The sequence below is a fragment of the Nerophis lumbriciformis genome, linkage group LG27, assembly GCF_033978685.3.
Source record: "Nerophis lumbriciformis linkage group LG27, RoL_Nlum_v2.1, whole genome shotgun sequence".
Classification (NCBI taxonomy): domain Eukaryota; kingdom Metazoa; phylum Chordata; class Actinopteri; order Syngnathiformes; family Syngnathidae; genus Nerophis; species Nerophis lumbriciformis.
In genome coordinates this window covers 33,599,461-33,619,838 of record NC_084574.2, presented here as the reverse complement: position 1 = coordinate 33,619,838, position 20,378 = coordinate 33,599,461, and the positions used below count along the sequence as shown (strand labels likewise).

Sequence of the window (20,378 nt, the reverse complement as noted above, 5' to 3'; positions counted from 1 at the left end):
AGTGGCTTGAAGATAGTCTGTAAAACATGATCTATGCAAAAGACGAAAGAACCACCATTACATTTTATGTAAACCACAAAGAAAATGTTTTATATGTAGAAATAAAATCATAGTATGAGACCTTTAAAAGGTTTATGACAGATTTTGTTAAAAAAGAAAAACATTATCAGGAGGGTAATCTTATCAGTCTGGGTAAAACAGAATCCATCCTGTTTGGGTCCCACATCAACCTTAAGAAAGTTAATGACTTCACTATAAAAGTGGGTGACATTGTTATCACCAGGAAAGATGAGGTCACCTACCTAGGTTCCATTCTAGAGGCTAATCTTTCCTGTGATAAAATGGCAACCAAGGTAATGAAAAAGGTCAACCAACGAACGAGATTTCTCTATAGAATCTCCTCTCTGGTCAACAAAAGCACCATGAGGATTCTAGCGGGAACTCTCGTTCAACCTTTTTTCGATTACGCATGCACCTCCTGGTACACTAGCACCTCCAAAACCCTCAAATCTAGACTCCAAACATCCCAGAACAAGCTAGTCAGATTACTTCTAGACCTCCACCCCAGATCCCACCTCACTCCTACCCACTTCTCCAAAGTGGGCTGGCTCAGGGTGGAGGACAGAGTAAAACAACTTGCACTGAGCCTAAACTATAAAATCCGCAACACCTCCCTGATACCGAAGTACATGTCAAACTACTTCCTTAACGTAAATGACCACCATAACCACAACACCAGGGGGAGCTCCAAGAACCACGTTAAACCCAGATTCCGATCTAACAAAGGTCTTAACTCATTCTCTTTCTATGTCACATCAATGTGGAATGCGCTCCCAACAGGTATAAAAGAGGGCATCTCTATCCTCCTTCAAAACCGCAATAAAAGTACACCTCCAGGCAACTTCAACCCTAAACTAACACCCTCCCCGGATTGTTAATAATCAAATGTAAACAATCAAATGCAGATATTTTTCTTAGGCCTTCTGATCTCTCTCTCTCTCTCTATGTCCACTACTTGCTGTACATATCCTACCAAGTCAGACCTACACTGTTTCAATATCCATTTCTCTGTTCTCAATTGTTGATGACTGATGATAACAACCAAACCTAACCCCCCCCGCCCCTACACACCCCGAATTGTAAATAATGTAAATATTTCAATGTATACACCCTGATGATTATCTTGTGTGATGACTGTATTATGATGATAGTATATATCTGTATCATGAATCAATGGTGGACCCCGACAAGTTGAAAAACTTATTCGGGTGTTACCATTTAGTGGTCAATTGTACAGAATATGTACTTCACTGTGCAACCTACTAATAAAAGTCTCAATGGATGGCTTACTGCAGGCAAACAATTCAACAACTTGATGAACAATTAGTCAAGACCAGATCAATAGATTCAAGCATCTGTGTAAATGACTGAGAGACACAGTAATCACAAGTCATGTAATTTAGGACAAGGTCAGTCTGAATATTTTGCTGCATCATGTCCCCATGAACCTGATGACCTGTATTGTTGCCGTTTCATCAGTCTGCAAGTTCACAGGATATATGCTGTGAGATGTGTATGGCTTTATTTACACATGGCCATGAGGAATGAAATACAAGGCCGACTAACTCCTCTACCAATTTATTATGCTATTTTTAGCCACAGATACATGTTTAATGCAATCGCATTTGTCAAGTTTAATACCAGACGGCGTGGCACAGTGGAAGAGTGGCCGTGTGCGACCCGAGGGTCCCTGATTCAATCCCCACCTAGTACCAACCTCGTCATGTCCGTTGTGTCCTGAGCAAGACACTTCACCCTTGCTCCTGATGGGTGCTGGTTAGCGCCTTGCATGGCAGCTCCCTCCATCAGTGTGTGAATGGGTAAATGTGGAAGTAGTGTCAAAGCGCTTTGAGTACCTTGAAGGTAGAAAAGCGCTATACAAGTACAACCCATTTATCATTTATCATTTATAATGGCTCAGGGTGTGTCTATCACTGTTTGCCCAACCCAGCATGTGAAATTTTAATCATACAAATGCAGACACTCAAATCTGCAGACTTTGCACAAACAAAGAGAAATAGTTGTTCATGTTAAGTTTTTTACTGATGGATAAAAATATCCCTTGCAAATGCAAAAAGAGATGAAGGAGTGGTTGGTGTTGGTTTGTTTGAGTCAGTGTGTGTTGCACAATATAGTACTTGATTGATTGATTGATTAATTGATTGAGACTTTTATTAGTAGGTTGCACAGTGAAGTACATATTCCGTACAATTGACCACTAAATGGTAACACCCGAATAGGTTTTTCAACTTGTTTAAGTCGGGGTCAGATTCATGATACAGATATATGCTATCATATATACTATCATCATAATACAGTCATCACACAAGATAATCATCAGGGTGTATACATTGAATTATTTACATTATTTACAATTAGGGGTGTGGAGGGGGGGGATTAGGCTTGGTTGTTATCATCAGTCATCAACAATTGAAAACAGAGAAATGGATATTGAAACAGTGTAGGTCTGACTTGGTAGGATATGTACAGCAAGTAGTGGACATAGAGAGAGAGAGATATCAGAAGGCATAAGAAAAATATATCTGCATTTGATTGTTTACATTTGATTATTAACAACAATCCGGGGAGGGTGTTAGTTTAGGGTTGAAGTTGCCTGGAGATGTACTTTTTTTGCGGTTTTGAAGGAGGATAGAGATGCCCTTTCTTTTATACCTGTTGGGAGCGCATTCCACATTGATGTGACATAGAAAGAGAATGAGTTAAGACCTTTGTTAGATCAGAATCTGGGTTTAACGTGGTTCTTGGAGCTCCCCCTGGTGTTGTGGTTATGGCGGTCATTTACGTTAAGGAAGTAGTTTGACATGTACTTCGGTATCAGGGAGGTATAGCGGATTTTATATATATACTTCTTGCTTCTTCCTTTCTGTATGGAGTTTGCTTGGTTTGCTAGGTATTGTCTTTCACAAATTAAAAACCAAAATATATGTTTTTTTCTTTTTTCCTGTCTTTCTTCGGGACGCTATGATGATGTCACTATCATATGTGGACCTCTCATTTTTTGGAGGGGATTAGAGGAGAGTCTTGCGTATCCCTATTTTTAGCGCTGGGATATCCATCCATCCATCCATTTTCTACCGCTTATTCCCTTTTGGGGTCGCGGGAGGCGCTGGAGCCTATCTCAGCTACAATCGGACGGAAGGCGGGGTACACCCTGGACAAGTCGCCAGCTCATCGCAGGGCCGACACAGATAGACAGGCAACATTCACACTCACATTCACACACTAGGGCCAATTTAGTGTTGCCAATCAACCTATCCCCAGGTGCATGTCTTTGGAAGTGGGAGGAAGCCGGAGTACCCGGAGGGAACCCACGCAGTCACGGGGAGAACATGCAAACTCCACACAGAAAGATCCCGAGCCCGGGATTGAACCCAAGACTACTCAGGACCTTCGTATTGTGAGGCAGATGCACTAACCCCTCTTCCACCGTGACGCGCTGGGATATTTAAATGAAAATTACTTTTCCCAAAACTATAATCTCACTGGGACCAGTATGCATAATGTGTATACACATTTTGATTGATCCATACATCTATCTTCTTCCGCTTATCTGAGGTCGGGTCGCGGGGGCAGCAGCATAAGCACAGAAGCCCAGACTTACCTCTCCCCAGCTGCTTTGACCAGCTCTTCCCGAGGGGGATCCGGAAGTGGTCCAAGGCCAGCTGGGAGACATAGTCTCTCTACAGTGTCCTGGGTCTTCCTTGTGGTGTCCTACCGGTCGGATGCGTCCTTAACACCTCCGCAGGAAGGCGTTCAGGGGTATTCTGACCAGATGCCCGAACCACCTCTTCAGGCTCCTCTCGATGTGGAGGAGCAGTGGCTTTACTCTGAGCTCCTCTCCAATAAATGAGCTTCTCACCCTATCTCTAAGGGAGAGCCCCGCCACCTGACGTAGGAAACTAATTTTGGTCGCTTGTACCCGTAATTTTGTCCTTTCGGTCATAACCCAAAGCTCTTGACCATAGGTGAGGATGGGGACGTAGATTGGCCGGTAAATTGAGAGCTTTGCCTTCCAGCTTAGCTCCTTTTTCTACACGACAGACCGATGCATGGTCCGCATTACTGCAGACACCTGTCGATCACGTGATCCATTCTTCCCGCACTCTTAAACAAGACCCAGAGGTACTTGAACTCCTCCACTTGGGGCAGGATCTCCTCCCCGACTTTGGAATGGAACTCCAACCGAGAGAACCATGGACTCGAACTTGGAAGTGCTGATTTTTATCTCAGTCGCTTCACACTCAGCCGCGAACCGATCCAGTGAAAGATACAAATCCTGGCCAGGTGAAGCCGGCAGGACCACATCATCCACAAAAAGCAGAGACCTAATCCTGTAGCCACCTAACCTGATCCCCTCAACGCCCAGACTGCACCGAGCTATTCTGTACATAAACGTTGTAAACGGAATCGGTGACAAAGGTCAGCTCTGGCAAAATCCAACCCTCAGTGGAAACGGGTCCGACTTACTGCTAACAATGTGGTCCAAGCTCTGACACTGATCATACAGGGAGAAGACCGCCATAATCAGGCATTCCGATACCCCATACTCTCTGAGCACTGTCCACAGGACTTCCTGAGGGACACGGTCAAATTCCTTTTCCAAGTCCACAAAACACATGCAGACTGGTTAGGCAAACTCCCTTGCACCCTCAAGGATCTTTTGTTGTCTTTAGTTGGAGAAAGAAGCACCACCTACTGAGTCCTCATTGGGCAGCGCTTGCCGTTCTCAGTCACATGGCTACTTTCAATATGATTTGCGTATTTACACTGTGTTCCAAAGGGAAAAAAAATCAGTCTAAGCCTGGGTCCTGGGTCCTATAAGACCATATAAATTTTAAATATTTTTGATTGAAATAGCTTTTGATCAAACAGGCTGAGTTACATGTTAATATAGGACCCCTTGCTTGATATCACCCTTGCATCCATTGAATTTGTGAGTTGTTGGATAGTTTCAGCTTTAATTTATTTGCAGGATGTTAGAATAGCGTCCCAAAGCAGCTGCTTGGATATGAACTGCCTCCCACCCTCATAGATCTTTTGCTTGATGATGCCCCAGAGGTTCTCAATAGGGTTGAGGTCAGGACAGGATGATGGCCACACCATCAGTTTCTCTTCTCGTATGCCCATAGCAGCCAGTGTTTTAGTGGTGTTCTTTGCAGCATGAGATGGGGCATTGTCATGCATGAAGATGATTTTTTGTCGGAAGGTACGGTTCTTCTTTTTGTACCATGGAAGAAAGTGGTCGGTCAGAAACTCTACATACTTTGCAGGGGTCATTTTCACACCTTTGGGGACCCTAAAGGGACCTACCAGCTCTCTCCCCATGAATTCAGCCCAAAACATGACACCTCCAACCCCTTGCTGCCGTCTCAGCCTTGTTGGGACATTGTGGCCATTCACCAACCATCCGCTGCTCCAGCCATCTAGGCCAACTAGGGTTGCACGGCACTCATCAGTAAACAGAACTGTTTGAAAATTAGTCTTTATGTATTCCTGAGCCCACTGCAACCTTTTCTGCTTGTGAGCATTGTTTAGGGGTGGCTGAATATTAGCTTTAAGCACACTTGCAAACTTCTTGAGGATCCTACACCTTAGTAATACCTCTTGGCTGCTTTGCAGTGGCCTTTTAGCAGCTTCTCTCTGAATCCCATGAAGTTGACTGGCAGGGACTTTTTTTCAATTGTGCCTTTATCTGCACAAACTCGCCTGTGCTCTGAATTAGCAACACATTTCTTGACAGTTCGATGATCACTCATAAGTTTTTTGGAAATATCCAATGTTTTCATACCCGTACTATCTTACGCTTTTTAGCAGCTTTTCTCACTGGCACTCATCGAGGGCGGATGCTCCCCTTTCCTCTAACCTTATCTCTCCTGCTTGCTGATACTGTATGTGCTTTGCTATGGAGTTTTTTTCCCACTCCAGACTGGGCCCTCTTAGGAGCCCAGTCTAGATTGTATTTTTTTTACTATCCTTCCCCAGCGTTTACCTTTTTCCCATCTTTTACGGGGCACCTTGTGGCGACCCATCAGCGTTCCTGTTCTGTAACCTTGTGCACTGTTTGTTTGTCTAATCTTGAACGGGTTTGTGCTGAAAACAACATTTTATTGTACTTGTGCAATGACAATAAAGACCTACCTTAAGAACTACCTTAAGAACAGAGAGATTGTTTTTCTTCCCCATATTGCTTGAAACCTGTAACCTGACTATCGCCAGATCCTTGTAGTTCGCTGAGCTCCACACAAGGGTCTGGGCTCGAGGGCATTGCAAACTCCTTCAAGATAGCAAAAAATAATGAACTAATCAGGATCGCCGGGCAAGATTTCATAGATGTGACGTAGCGCCGAAGCGACTGTTTGACTCAAACAACAATAGCACGCAGCGAGGAGTCGTGGGCGTGACATTCATTCTGCATATTTTCTTTGCACAAACGACATTGATCGTCTACTGACATTGCTGCGTTGTTTCAGTAAAGTTTCTGTAACGTTTTCACTCTGTCGTTATCCAATATGTCGGCTGTTCTGTTTTGGTTTTCCCAGCGTCGCTCTCATCAGCGTCATGGGTTGATTTCGATGTGAGTGGTTGAAGTAGCACGTCATTCAAGATAACGGACAAGTGGTTTATCCAATCACATACAATGATTTTTTTTTACAAGGCACCGCCTTCTGAAATACATCTCCTATTGAGAAGTCCCAGATAGTAGTAGGTCCTGGCGAGAGTCAGGTTAAGAAACTTGTGGCCTGCTTAACAATGCATACTTGCCAACCCTCCTGGATTTTCCGGGAGACTCCCGAAATTTAGCGCCTCTCCCGAAAACCTCCCGGGACAAATTTTCTCCCGAAAATCTCCCGAAATTCAGGCGGAGCTGGAGGCCACGCCCCCTCCAGCTCCATGCGGACCTGAGTCCGCTTTCCCACAATATAAAGAAAGTCTACAGTAAAGCAGTCCGTCTGCCGTAAACAGCAATGTTGTGACACTCTTAAACAGGACAATACTGCCATCTAGTGCATTTGATGAAAGCACTTTTGTGCGTGCCACACAGCAATGCATAATCAGAGAGGGTGTTCAGCATGGTTAGAAAGATAGTGACAGAGAATAGAACAAGGATGGACAATTCAACCCTTAACTCAACAATGAGTAGATGAGTGTTATGTGTGTGTATATGTGTAAATAAATGAACACTGAAATTCAAGTATTTCTTTTATTTATATATATATGTATATATACATATATATATATATATATATATATATATATATATATATATATATATATATATATATATATATATATATATATAGCTAGAATTCACTGAAAGTCAATTATTTCTTATATATATATATATATATATATATATATATATATATATATATATATATATATTATATATATATATATTATATATATATATATTATATATATAATATGGAGAAAATGGAGATATATATAATATATATCTCCATCCATCCATCCATCCATTTACTACCGCTTATTCCCTTCGGGGTCGCGGGCATATATATATATGAAATACTTGACTTGGTGAATTCTAGCTGTAAATATACTCGTCCCCTCTTAACCACGCCCCCAACCACGCCCCCCCGCACCCACCCCCCACCCCCCACCTCCCGAAATTGGAGGTCTCAAGGTTGGCAAGTATGTAATAATGTGTAACATCACTTTTAAGCAGTATTCCTTTGATTGGGCTCACCTAGGAGACCATTTTTCACAGGTGTATGAGATTGATGTCAATGATCTACAGAGCCTTGAGACACAATACCATCCATGAGTTTGATGGAAAAACAAAAAAAACAAATGATTTTGACTCTTAAATCCAATTTGCATAATCATTTGGAACACACTGTATTAGGGAGCCTGGTCTTGAGGTGCCAGGCCATGAACACGTCTGAGGTTGATTCCAAGTAGTTTGCGATGTAACAAAAAAATGTGCTTGGATTTGTGTGTGCAAACACTTTCATACATCTGAAATTTTACTGGCTTATGCCATTTTCTGGATATGTAGCCACTCTCCTGCCTCAATTTGAGGCAGGAGAGTGGAAAAAAGATGAGACGAGTAATCTGACACTGCATGTATTGCTGCAATGATTGGCAGCACGCAGTGCAGTCGGATGCACCAATAGTTGGATGTAGGTGGAGAGATGAGATAGCTTTCAAACACCAATATTAATCGGGAGTTAGTAAAGGAATGGTAATGTCGGTCATTCAAGGACAGTTGTGCACAAAGACTTGAAGTCATCTCCAGATCTTTGCCTTCAGCTACTGGGTTAGTGGCGTAATACAGTCTCCACTGGTCAGTTTCTCTGTATTGTACGACAGTCAAGCTTTTCAATGAGATTTCACTCTAGTATAGAAAATGTGCAGTGTAAGAAAATATTTTTTGAATTTGTTTTCAACTATTTGTACAGGTAATAAAAACAGCAACAGTGTTACAGTCACAGGAAATTCCATTTTTATAGGACAATAGCATACCTGCCAACTACTCCGGTTTTCCCGTAATTAGTACGGTTTTCATCAACCTATTCCGGGTTACGGTTGCAGTGATAAAAAATACGGTTTTTCATTAATTACATTTTTTTTATTTTTTTTAAGTTTTATTCACGAAATCGCGTAACAACAATGACAATCGACACTGCTTCCCGTAACTTCCTATCGAGCCATTCCGAATGCCATGCGTGAGGCTATTTATAGCACCGCTGCCAAGCACGAGGCACCAGTTGCCATTGTTTCCAAACGAGCGAACGATCATGGAATCAGCCGGAGAAAAATCGCAAACGAGTCTTAAACCGAAAAGAAAACTGCAGTCATTCCGTGAAGAATATTCAAAAGCCTATCCGGGAATAATTATCCGTTCCAAAAAGGGTGAAAACTACGCGAATTGCACCTTGTGCAGACAAGATTTTTCTATCGCACACGGAGGAATTAGCGATGTAAGAGACCACGTTGGGACAAAAAAACACAAGTCTAATGCCGTTGCTAGCGATACAAGTGGAAAACTTTCAACGTTTTTCGTTGCCCAAACAGATTCTTTGGATTTGATAAATGCCGAAGTTTTATTTACGGAGGCAATAATTGAGCATGGACTTCCAATCGCACTGGCTGATCACATGGGACAGTTATTTCGGAAAATGTTTCCCGACTCGAAAATCGCCAAAAAATATGGATGTGGTCGAACCAAAACATCAAACATTATTCAGTGTCTTGGAACAGAATCCTCAAAAAGTATCGCCGATGTCATGAAGACGGAACCATTTAGCATGTCGACTGACGGCAGCACCGATTATGACGATGTAAAACTGTACCCCATTTGTGTTCGATATTTCGATGACGACATTGGAAAAGTATTGTCAGTACTTCTGTCTTTGAGGGAATGCAATACGGCTTCCACAGGCGAAAACATTTACAAAATACTCGCGGAAGAAATAGACTCAAACGAAATTCCTTGGCAGAATTTGGTTTGCTTTGCTGCCGATAATGCTGCAGTGATGATGGGATCTAAAAAGGGTGTTGCAGCTTTCATTACGGAAATGTCTCCTTCGGTTTACATCGCCGGTAAGTACAGTTCGTAGCATAAAAAAACTCACAAAACATAAAATTTTAAGTAAATCTTTTATTACATAAACAATAAATCAAATCAAAAATAATTTCTGTGTACAGTATATCTTTTTATTTGTGATAACGATAAAATGTTCAAAACAAGTAACATATAACTATCATACTACTCTATTACTCTTTATTAATTTAAAAACTGTCGTCATGAAGTTTTATATTTATACATAATTGCAAAAAAATAATATATAATTTCAAACTATTGAAGTTAGCTTACAGAATAAACATGTCAATCAACCCATATGATTTTTGCTGTAATATTTTTGTTTTGAAAAGTCACTGTGACTGATAGAAAAGTGATGGTTTTAGCAACATTTTAACCTGTCTGAATGCTAATAATCATTTTGCGTCGGGGGGGCGAAGCTGAACCCCCCACCAGGACTTTGTCCTGGACCTACCGGGGCCTGCGGCCCCTGGACCCTGGCTACTAGGTTTTTCTGATTTCAAAAGTTGGCAGGTATGCAATAGTATCAATAGTGGCCAAAGGTATGCATTTTGACCAGATAACTGTGTACATATTCTTATTTTGGTCGGGTGTACCACCCTGGCGCACCACATCCGAACAGGTTAAATATCAGTTCACAGGTAAATCGGCAAATAAGGCAACCAACCACCACAAACCATCTGCCATGAATGTAGATATTTCACTTTTTAAGGTCCTTAAATTCTTAATCAATACATTGAGAGAATGTGATGAAATAAGAGTAAGTAATCAGTAAAGGGCAAAGCTGAAAACTTACTGTATATTGAGTGTCTGTGACCACAGTATCTTCAAGTCAATAAAGAATGTTACCACTTTGACTCTGTAAGTCTTTGGAAAATTGTTGTCAGGAAACACAATCCATTACTGCACCTCAGATGTTTCTTGTGAATCAATTGTTGACATTACCTGACAAAGCTTTGCATTAACCCCGACATCCACACAACAGTTGTTTTATACCTCTATTTTCATACAATTCTCTATATTCTTTGGGATCTCATGTGTTGTTGCCTCCATTCCCGTCTCATTCCCTGTTCTAGTCTGCGTACTGACATGCCTGCAGGTTCTTGGCAAAGCCAGGCGGCCGCATTATCTGAATACATTATTGATGCGTGCAGCACTTTGACTAAAACACATACACGTTCACATTTAAGAAGAGCTAGAGAAAATGTGGAACGTTAAGGCAATGCTGGTGCCAGTAGTGGTTGGGTGCACTGCATGGTGGGAGCTGGGTAAAGCTCTAGCAGAAAACAGAATACCATTTCTGTCTAGAACACTGAGGAAACAATAGAAGGAAAACATAAATTGCTCATGGGTTATAGCAGTACTGTATGTCCAACCATTTAAAAATCAGGGGTGTCAAACTCTTTTTATCCCAGGGGCCGCATGGAGGAAAATCTATTTACACGTGAGCCGGACTGGTAAAATCATGGCATGATAACTTAAAAATAAAGACAACTTCAAAATTGTTTTCTTTGGCCAAAAACAGAACAAGCATAGTCTGAAAATGTACACATGACAAATAATCCTCTTGGCAAAACACTCTGAGGAAAAAATTGGTGCCGTTTCCAAAACACCATGAACTTTGACTATGTCTCAGTGTTTTTACAAAGCCATTAAACTTTAAGCACTTCCTGTTTGGTATTATCATGTTGGCAGTTCATTAAAGACGTGTTTGGAAAAGCAACCGAGTGTTTCCTCACACCGCCACATTGGTGACATCCGCAACTGCCACAACACATTCATTTACCATCATTCAAATAATACAATTATAATATATTCAAAACAATGATCAAAATGACACCATGATAGCCAAATTAAAGGTAACATAACTACAACCTTAACCAATGTGAACATGGTAGATTTAATCATAAAATAAAATAGAACAAACAACAAATGTAGAAACACACATTTTTACAATGGAGTTCAGGGTGCACATCGTGCCGTCAACAAACTGCGAGCGCTGCACGGAACTCTAACTACAAAAATTATGGTCGTGTTGACTTTGCATTTTACTGTTTCGTTATTTTTATCTGTTTAGTGGATAATTTACCATTTAAAAAAATGGCATTGTGCGTTGCTACAGCATTAGTCTGTTGCCAGCCACAACTGACGCTGATTTGAGTAGCGGCAGCCAATTCAGAGGGCGCTTAAAGTCAGCTGACATGTCATCTTTAAACAGTGTCATGTGTGACGTGGGTTACACTTGAATTGCTATTGCAACATCCAGTGGACACATTTAGAACAGCAGTTTCTTTAATAAAAAAAATTGTAGCTCATGTTACACTTAAACTTATTGTGTGGGCCGTGGGCCGGATTAAACCTGTTCGTGGGCCCACGGGCCGTACATTTGACACCCCTGATTTAAATGGTACTGTAACTATTATCACAGTTTTTCCACCCTATGAATGTTTTTTTTGTAAACCTGGATAGTCTAGAAGTGTTTGGACAGTCACAATGTTGGGGGGATTTTACCTTTACAGTGTACACAACCACAATGGTTTTGATAAAAAATAACAGAAACAAATCAGCAGGTGATTGAAGTTTTGAGTTTGAACTTTATTTTAGGAAGTATGACAAAAATATGGCAAATGATGTAGATAATACCCATTCCATTTTCAGTGCAGAATGTGGCTTGGCATTGTCTTGCTGAAATAAGCAGGGGTGTCCGTGAAAAAGACGTTGCTTGGATGGCAACATATGTTGCTCCAAAACCTGTATCTACTTTTCAGCATTATTGGTGCCTTCACAGATGTGTAAGTTACCCATGCATTGGGCACTAATACACCCCCATACCATCACAGATGCTGTCTTCTGAACTAGTCCGGATGGTTCTTTTCTTCTTTGGTCTGGAGGACACAACGTCCACAGTTTCCAAAAACAATTTGAAATGTGGACTCATCAGACCACAGAACACTTTTACTTTTTGCATCAGTCCATCTTAGATGAGCTCGGGCCCAGCGAAGCCGGCGGCGTTTGTGGGTGTTGTTGATAAATGGCTTTCGTTTTGCATAGTAGAGTTTTAACTTGCACTTACAGATGTAGCGAGACAAACTGTAGTTACTGACAGTGGTTTTCTGAAGTATTCCCGAGCCCATGTGGTGATATCCTTTACACACTGATGTAGCTTTTTGATGCAGTACCCCCTGAGGGATCGAAGGTCACGGGCATTCAATGTTGGTTTTTGGTCTTCCGTGATTTCTCCAGATTTTCTGAACCTTTAGATGATATTACGGACCGTAGATGGTGAAATCCCTAAATTCCTTGCAGCACTTCTCGTTGAGAAATATTGTTCTTAAACCGTTCGACAATTTGCTCACGTATTTGTTCACAAAGTGGTGACCCTCGCCCCATCCTTGTTTGTGAATGACTGGAATATATATATATATACATATATATATATATACAGTATATATATATATATATATTTATCTTGTTGAATACTCATAATTTAATGTCCATAGACGCAATTTACTGCAAATTATTTTCATCCAAGTGTTAAAATGGTGGTTACTGTATTTGGATACTCTCAGTACTACTGTACAGTATAATGTACCTGGATGTAGGTTTAAATTATAAATGGTAAAAGGGCATATTTTTTTCACAGCTCTTAAATTAAAGTTGTCTTCACTTCAATCGTGTGCTGTTTCTTTTATTGATTGATTTAATTCTAAATTATTGTGATGGTGTAAACAAGGGATGGAGCGGCTTATGAAACAAATCAGAACCATGTTGTTGATGCTGAAGAAAAAAATAAAAAGTGAATTTCCCCTCGGGATTAATAAATTATTTCTGATTATGATTGATCTGACCTGGTTCAGATCACATGTGTTGTTCGGAACACATGTTTTATCTGTTTTTCTTTGTTTACTACTCAGTTTGGAGTGTGTGTGCATGTAGTTCCGATCATACACATGCACTTTGGGAGGTGAAAGTGATGCAGGAGTTGTGAAGGCATTTATCTTGTAGACATGGCAAGCTGACTTTTTTTAAACTGACAGTCAGCATTAGAGATTTTATAGGTCTGCTGTATTGCAGCACTTTGGCAGACTCAGATATTGCCCTTGTCAACCCAACTGGAGTTAAGAATCTCCTGGATTGCGATGTTTTTGTGTGTATATAAAATATTGCAGCTTTTGTCCTGTTGTTTTTAAATAACTTTGTCAAAATATTTCAGTGTGTGTATAAGTACTTTTTGAGCATATTCAACAATACCGTTATTACAAAACCCAAAACCAGTAAAGTCGGCACGTTGTGTAAATGGTAAATAAAAGCAGAATACAATGATTTGCAAATCCTTTTCAACCTATATTCAATTTAATAGACTGCAAAGACAAGATACTTAACATTTGAACTGGAAAACTTTGTTATTTTTTGCAAATATTAGCTCTTTTGGAATTTGATGCCTGCAACATGTTTCAAAAAAGCTGGCACAAGTGGCAAAAAAGACGGAGGAAGTTGAGGAATGCTCATCAAACACTTATTTGGAACATCCCACAGGTGAACAGGCTAATTGGGAACAGGTGGGTGCCATGCTTGGGCATAAAAGCAGCTTCCATGAAATGCTCAGTCATTCACAAACAAGGATGGGGCGAGGGTCACCACTTTGTGAACAAATGCGTAAGCAAATTGTCCAACAGTTTAAGAACAACATTTCTCAACGAGCTATTGCAAAGAATTTAGGGATTTCACCTTCTACGGTCTGTAATATCAAAAGGTTCAGAGAATATGGAGAAATCACTGCATGTAAGCGGCAATGCTGAAAACCAACATTGAATGCCTGTGACCTTCGAACCCTCAGGCAATACTGCATCAAAAACAGACATCAGTGTGTAAATGATATCACCACATGGGCTCAGGAACACTTCAGAATACCACTGTCAGTAACTATAGTTTGTCACTACATCTGTAAGTGCAAGTTAAAACTCTACTATGCAAAGCGAAAACCATTTATCAACAACACCCAGAAACGCTGCCCGCTTCGCTGGGCCCAAGCTCATCTAAGATGGACTGATGCAAAGTGGAAAAGTGTAATGTGGTCTGACGAGTCCACATTTCACATGGTTTTTGGAAACTGTGGACGTCGTGTTCTCCGGACTAAATAGGAAAAGAACCATCCAGACTGTTATAGGCGCAAAGTTGAAAAGCCAGCATCTGTGATGGTATGGGGGTGTATTAGTGCCCAAGGCATGGGTAACTTACACATCTGTGAAGGCGCCATTAATGCTGAAAGGTACATACAGGTTTTGGAGCAACATATGTTGCCATCCAAGCAACGTATTTTCCATGAACGCCCCTGCTTATTTCAGCAAGACAATGCCAAGCCACACTCTGCACGTGTTACAACAGCGTGGCTTCGTAGTAAAAGAGTACGGGTACTAGACTGGCCTGCCTGTAGTCCAGACCTGTCTCCCATTGAAAATGTGTGGCGCATTATGAAGCCTAAAATACCACAACGGAGACCCCCGGACTGTTGAACAACTTAAGCTGTACATCAAGCAGGAATGGGAAAGGATTCCACCTGAAAAGCTTAAAAAATGGTCTTCTCAGTTCCCAAACGTTTACTGAGTGTTGTTAAAAGGAAAGGCCATGTAACACAGTGGTAAAAATGCCCCTGTGCCAACTTTTTTGCAATGTGTTGCTGCCATTAAATTCTAAGTTAATGATTATTTGCAAAAAAAACATTTGGTTTCTCAGTTGGAACATTAAATATCTTGTCTTTGCAGTCTATTCAATTGAATATAAGTTGAAAAGGATTTGCAAATAATTGTGTTTTGTTTTTATTTACCATTTACACAACGTCCAGTGGCGACATGGTTTACACCACTGCATCCGACGCTTTGCATTGGACTTGGTGATGTGTGGCTTAGCCGCAGCTGCTCTCTGCGTACTGTACGTGGGCTAATTGGAAGGTCACATGAAGTTTGGAGCTCTGTAGCAACTGACTGTGCAGAAAGTCGGCGACCTCTTTGCACTATGCGCTTCAGCATCCGCTGACCCCTCTCTGTCAGTTTACGTGGCCTACCACTGCGTGGCTGAGTTGCTGTTGTTCCCAAACTCTTCCATTTTCTTATAATAAAGCCGACAGTTGACTTTGTAATATTTAGGAGCGAGGAAATTTCACGACTAGATTTGTTGCACAGGTGGCATCCTATGACAGTTCCACGCTGGAAATCACTGAGCTCCTGAGAGAGGCCCATTCTTTCACAAATGTTTCTAGAAACAGTCTCCATGCCTAAGTGCTTGATTTTATACACCTGTGCCGGGCCAAGTGATTAGGACACCTGATTCTGATCATTTTGATGGGTGGCCAAATACTTTTGACAATATAGTGTATGTACGTAGGTATGTCATTACGTCTAGAAGTCGTAAGAGGGCGGGATATACTGTGTAATTACATTGGAAAGTTAGTGCCCTCTAGGCATCAGTGTAAATGTTGCAAACAGACCCTTTAACCAACTTTTAGACAAGCAAGACAGACATTCGAGAGATGGGTAACTTGTCCAGGGTGTACCTCGCCTTATGCCCGAATGCAGCTGGGATAGGTACAGCACCCCCGTGAATCGAGAGGGACAAGCGGTAGAAAATGGTTGGATGGATAACTGTACCAGTGGAAACATGTTAAATACATTATTCAGTAGAGCAATAGGAAAACCTACGCTTGGGACAAGCATTGAAATAACTGGCAGTGGAGCTGATGGGATTTTCCCAGGGCTTTTTTTCAGGACCTCATTAAATATAAATTGTTTTTGGAGCTTAGCAAGTGCAACAGCTCAAGAAGTGCAGCCTTGCAGAACAATCATTATTATTTTTTTGCCTGTCTGTCTTTTTTTTCTTGATTCTTGAAGTAAATGGTTTTGGAGGCCACGTTGCCAGGAAGGTAAGCAACGGGAGGGCTGCACTTCTCCCTTCACTAATATCCTTATTTTGTATATTCCTGAGAACCGGCATCCTCTGCAGTGGACATTTAAATTGTGTGTATTTACTTTGTCAGAACTACTAAATTTGGCTCTGCTGTTTTCAAGGACTTACAGCCAAAATGTAATACTAATGTAATACAAAATGTATTGACAAAATCCTCTATGTTAGGGCTCTAGTGCTTTCAGGAACCTGATGCAAAGATGTTCGTCTTATTCAAGTTTTCTTTAAATGAACTTGCAGCCCGGTCTGGTGTATTTGCAGAGGTGGGTAGTAACGCGCTACATTTACTCCGTTACATCTACTTGAGTAACTTTTGGGATAAATTGTACTTCTAAGTGTAGTTTTAATGCAACATAGTTTTACTTTTACTTAAGTATATTTATAGAGAAGGAACGCTACTTTTACTCCGCTACTTTTATCTACATTCAGCTCGCTACTCGCTACTAATTTTTATCGATCTGTTAATGCACGCTTTGTTTGTTTTGGTCTGTCAGACAGACCTTCAAAGTGCCTGCCTTACTGGTGACGTTTCACTTCGTTCCATCAAACAGATGCAGTCACTGGTGACGTTGGACCAATCAAACAGAGCCAGGTGGTCACATGACCTGACTTAAACAAGTTGAAAAACTTATTGGGGTGTTACCATTTAGTGGTCAATTGTACGGAATGTGTACTGTACTGTGCAATCTAATAATAAAAGTTCCAATCAATCAATCAAAAGTGTGAAGGAAAAAAGATACTTGTTTTATTTCAACCGTACCGTCAAAAGCCTCAAGACTGACCGCACATGAGGACGTTCCTGTCTTCACAATAAAAGTGCCGCGCCATCGCGCCTGCGCTTTCAAAACAAGAGTCTCCGAAAGCCAGCGTAAACAAGCTAGCAAGCTACGGAGTTTGACACCAATATATTTCTTGTAAAGTGTATAAAAACGAATATGGAAGCTGGACAAATAGGATGCCAAAAACCCACCACTTTCATGTGGTATTAGACAGAAAGGAGGAACTTTTCTTCTCCTCCATTTGAAAACGTGGACGTTATCATCACGACTGTCTGATTACAATCAACGCAAGTCATCAGAATCAGGTAATACACCAACTTATATTCTAGTCTTCATTAAAGAAAGGAATCTATATGTTAAACATGCATGTATATTCATTAAAACACCTTTAACATGTAAACAAAAACAGCAAAATAAATACTTATAAATTATATACTGTATATATCAATGTATATGTATGTATGTATGTATGTATATATATATATATATATATATATATATATATGATATGAGTGTGTATGTTACTCATCAGTTACTCAGTACTTGAGTAGTTTTTTCACAACATACTTTTTACTTTTACTCAAGTAAATATTTGGGTGACTACTCCTTACTTTTACTTGAGTAATAAATCTCTAAAGTAACAGTACTCTTACTTGAGTACAATTTCTGGCTACTCTACCCACCGCTGTGTATTTGTTATTTTGTTAACCGTATTTTCCAGACTATAAGGCGCACTTAAAATCCTTTCATTTTCTCTAAAATCGACAGTGCACCAAATGTACGGAATAATTCTGGTTTTGCTTACCGACCTCGCAGCTATTTTATTTGGTACATGGTGAAATGATAAGTGTGACCAATAGATGGCAGTCTAACATAAGAGATATGTGTAGACTGCAATGTGATGGCAGTAAACACCAACATTTTATATGTTTGATTGAAAATATAGAACATTTCACACAGCGTTAAAAAAATCTATCAACATGTTTTAGTACGACTTTGGTAGCTGCACCGCTTGATAGATTGTACTGTGCGTCAACATACGAGTATTATTATGGTGTGTATAAGGTAAGACATATTATCTGGTGTTTTGTTTTGCAATATTATGCAAAAGCAACTTTTTTTTACCTTCTGGTACCTGCTGATCTGTATTTGGGATCTGCATCAATCCTGAAAAATTGTGTGCGCCCGCCTTTGTAGTCCATGCCGACACCGTAGTCAATAAGTTCTTACTTATATCTGTCAGTAAACTCACCATGAAAGCGCTAAAACATACCGGTGTAGTGAGTTTACTTTATTCACCCAAGGAACTTTAGTTATTAGATAGATCAAAAATAGACCATTCATCAGCAGTGCGCCTTATAATCCGGTGCCCCCTATCATCCGGAAAATACAGTACTAAAGTAGACCATGTTTAGATGTGAGGTGTTCTAATGAGTGCAGTATGTATTCATAATTTTGTTAAGTACAGAATATGATTTAGATTCGATTGTTCAATGACTTAATTAAATTAGTGCTTACTTTAAATATGAGCTCATTAAATACGAGGTCTAAGGTAATCTTAAAATATTGATTACACTTGTATTAATCAGGTTCTTGGCGAGACATTGTGTTCCATAGTGTAGCACAGTCCTGGGCAAAATACGGCCCGCGGGCCACATGCGGCCCGTAATGATTTTCAATCCAGCCCGCCGGACGTTCTACATAATTTTTTTAGACCTTTAACATCAAAACTGTAGCCGCCATTATGATGTGCAGTGCTGTTTTTAAATTACCATAAGTCTTGAACTATAGAAAGTATTTCAATGGTCAAAATCTGCAGGTTTTTGGTGATATACGAGTTATTACGGTAATCTACGTCACAGCCAGTCCGAAATGCATGTGTCAGAAACAGATGCGGAAGCAAATTTTTACGTGATAATATATCATATTGTAGGTGTTTATTACCCTTTGCATTCATATTTTGCTGTTTTTTACATTTTTGTTGTGTTTTGCTTTAATGTAAAAGATACACAACTATGGAGGAGGTGGTGTGAGAAGTAAAAGAGGAGCGATGTTCATATGTTGTTCATAGTTAATATTAAAAATCCCACTTTCTTTATTTTCATGCACATTTTGGGTGTCCCATCCAGTAAAAAACTGTAAAATTCCATTCGGTTTTTTTTTTAGGTGGTTTGTCGTAACGTTTTTAGAACTTAATCGGACTGTCAAGACTTGATCTTGGGTGTTTGCTTTTCCGGGATGCAACGGAAAGTTGGCACGGGCGAGACGGGAATGAAGGTACATGATTTATTTATCAAACAAAGAATAAACGAAAAGCCCGCACTTTGGCGGAGAATAAACTATGAAACCAAAAGACTATAGCAAAAAAGTACAAACGAAAAACACGCACAATGGCGGAGAACAAACTATGAAACCAAAAAGACTATGGACATGGAACAAAAACTTACTTGGCTTGGACAAAAATAGTTGCATGAAGAATGGACATGGAAAGAAGTATCAGGCATGGACAGAGCATAAATGTGGTGAGGTCGTCAGAAAGACAAACTGAAAAACACTGAACTTAAATACTACAGACATGATTAACGAAAACAGGTGCGTGACTCAAGACGTGAAACAGGTGCGTGACTCAAGACGTGAAACAGGTGCGTGACGTGACAGGTGAAAACTAATGGGTTGCTATGGTGACAATCAAGAGTGCACAATGAGTCCAAACGTGGAACAGGTGAAACTAATGGGGTAATCATGGAAACAAGACAAAGGAGTGAAAAGACAGAAACTAAAGAGTCCTATAACTAAACAAAACATGACTTAAAACAAAACATGATTACACAGACATGACACGGACATTGTGACTTTTGGTATTAGTGTTCCTGAAAAAAAGGACCCCAACACACATACTGCACAGCAGATGCTCTGGGCCTGTTTTGCTGCCAATGGAACTGGTGCTTTACAGAGAGTAAATGGGACAATGAAAAAGGAGAATTACCTCCAAA

The 20,378-nt window shown here is 40.4% G+C and overlaps 1 protein-coding gene across 2 annotated transcripts in view; it reads left to right on the top strand.

Annotated features, from left to right (window-relative positions):
• Positions 1-20,378, top strand: part of frmpd1a (FERM and PDZ domain containing 1a) — a 132,554-nt gene that overhangs the window by 13,763 nt on the left and 98,413 nt on the right. The gene's annotated exons all lie outside the window — the stretch shown is intronic.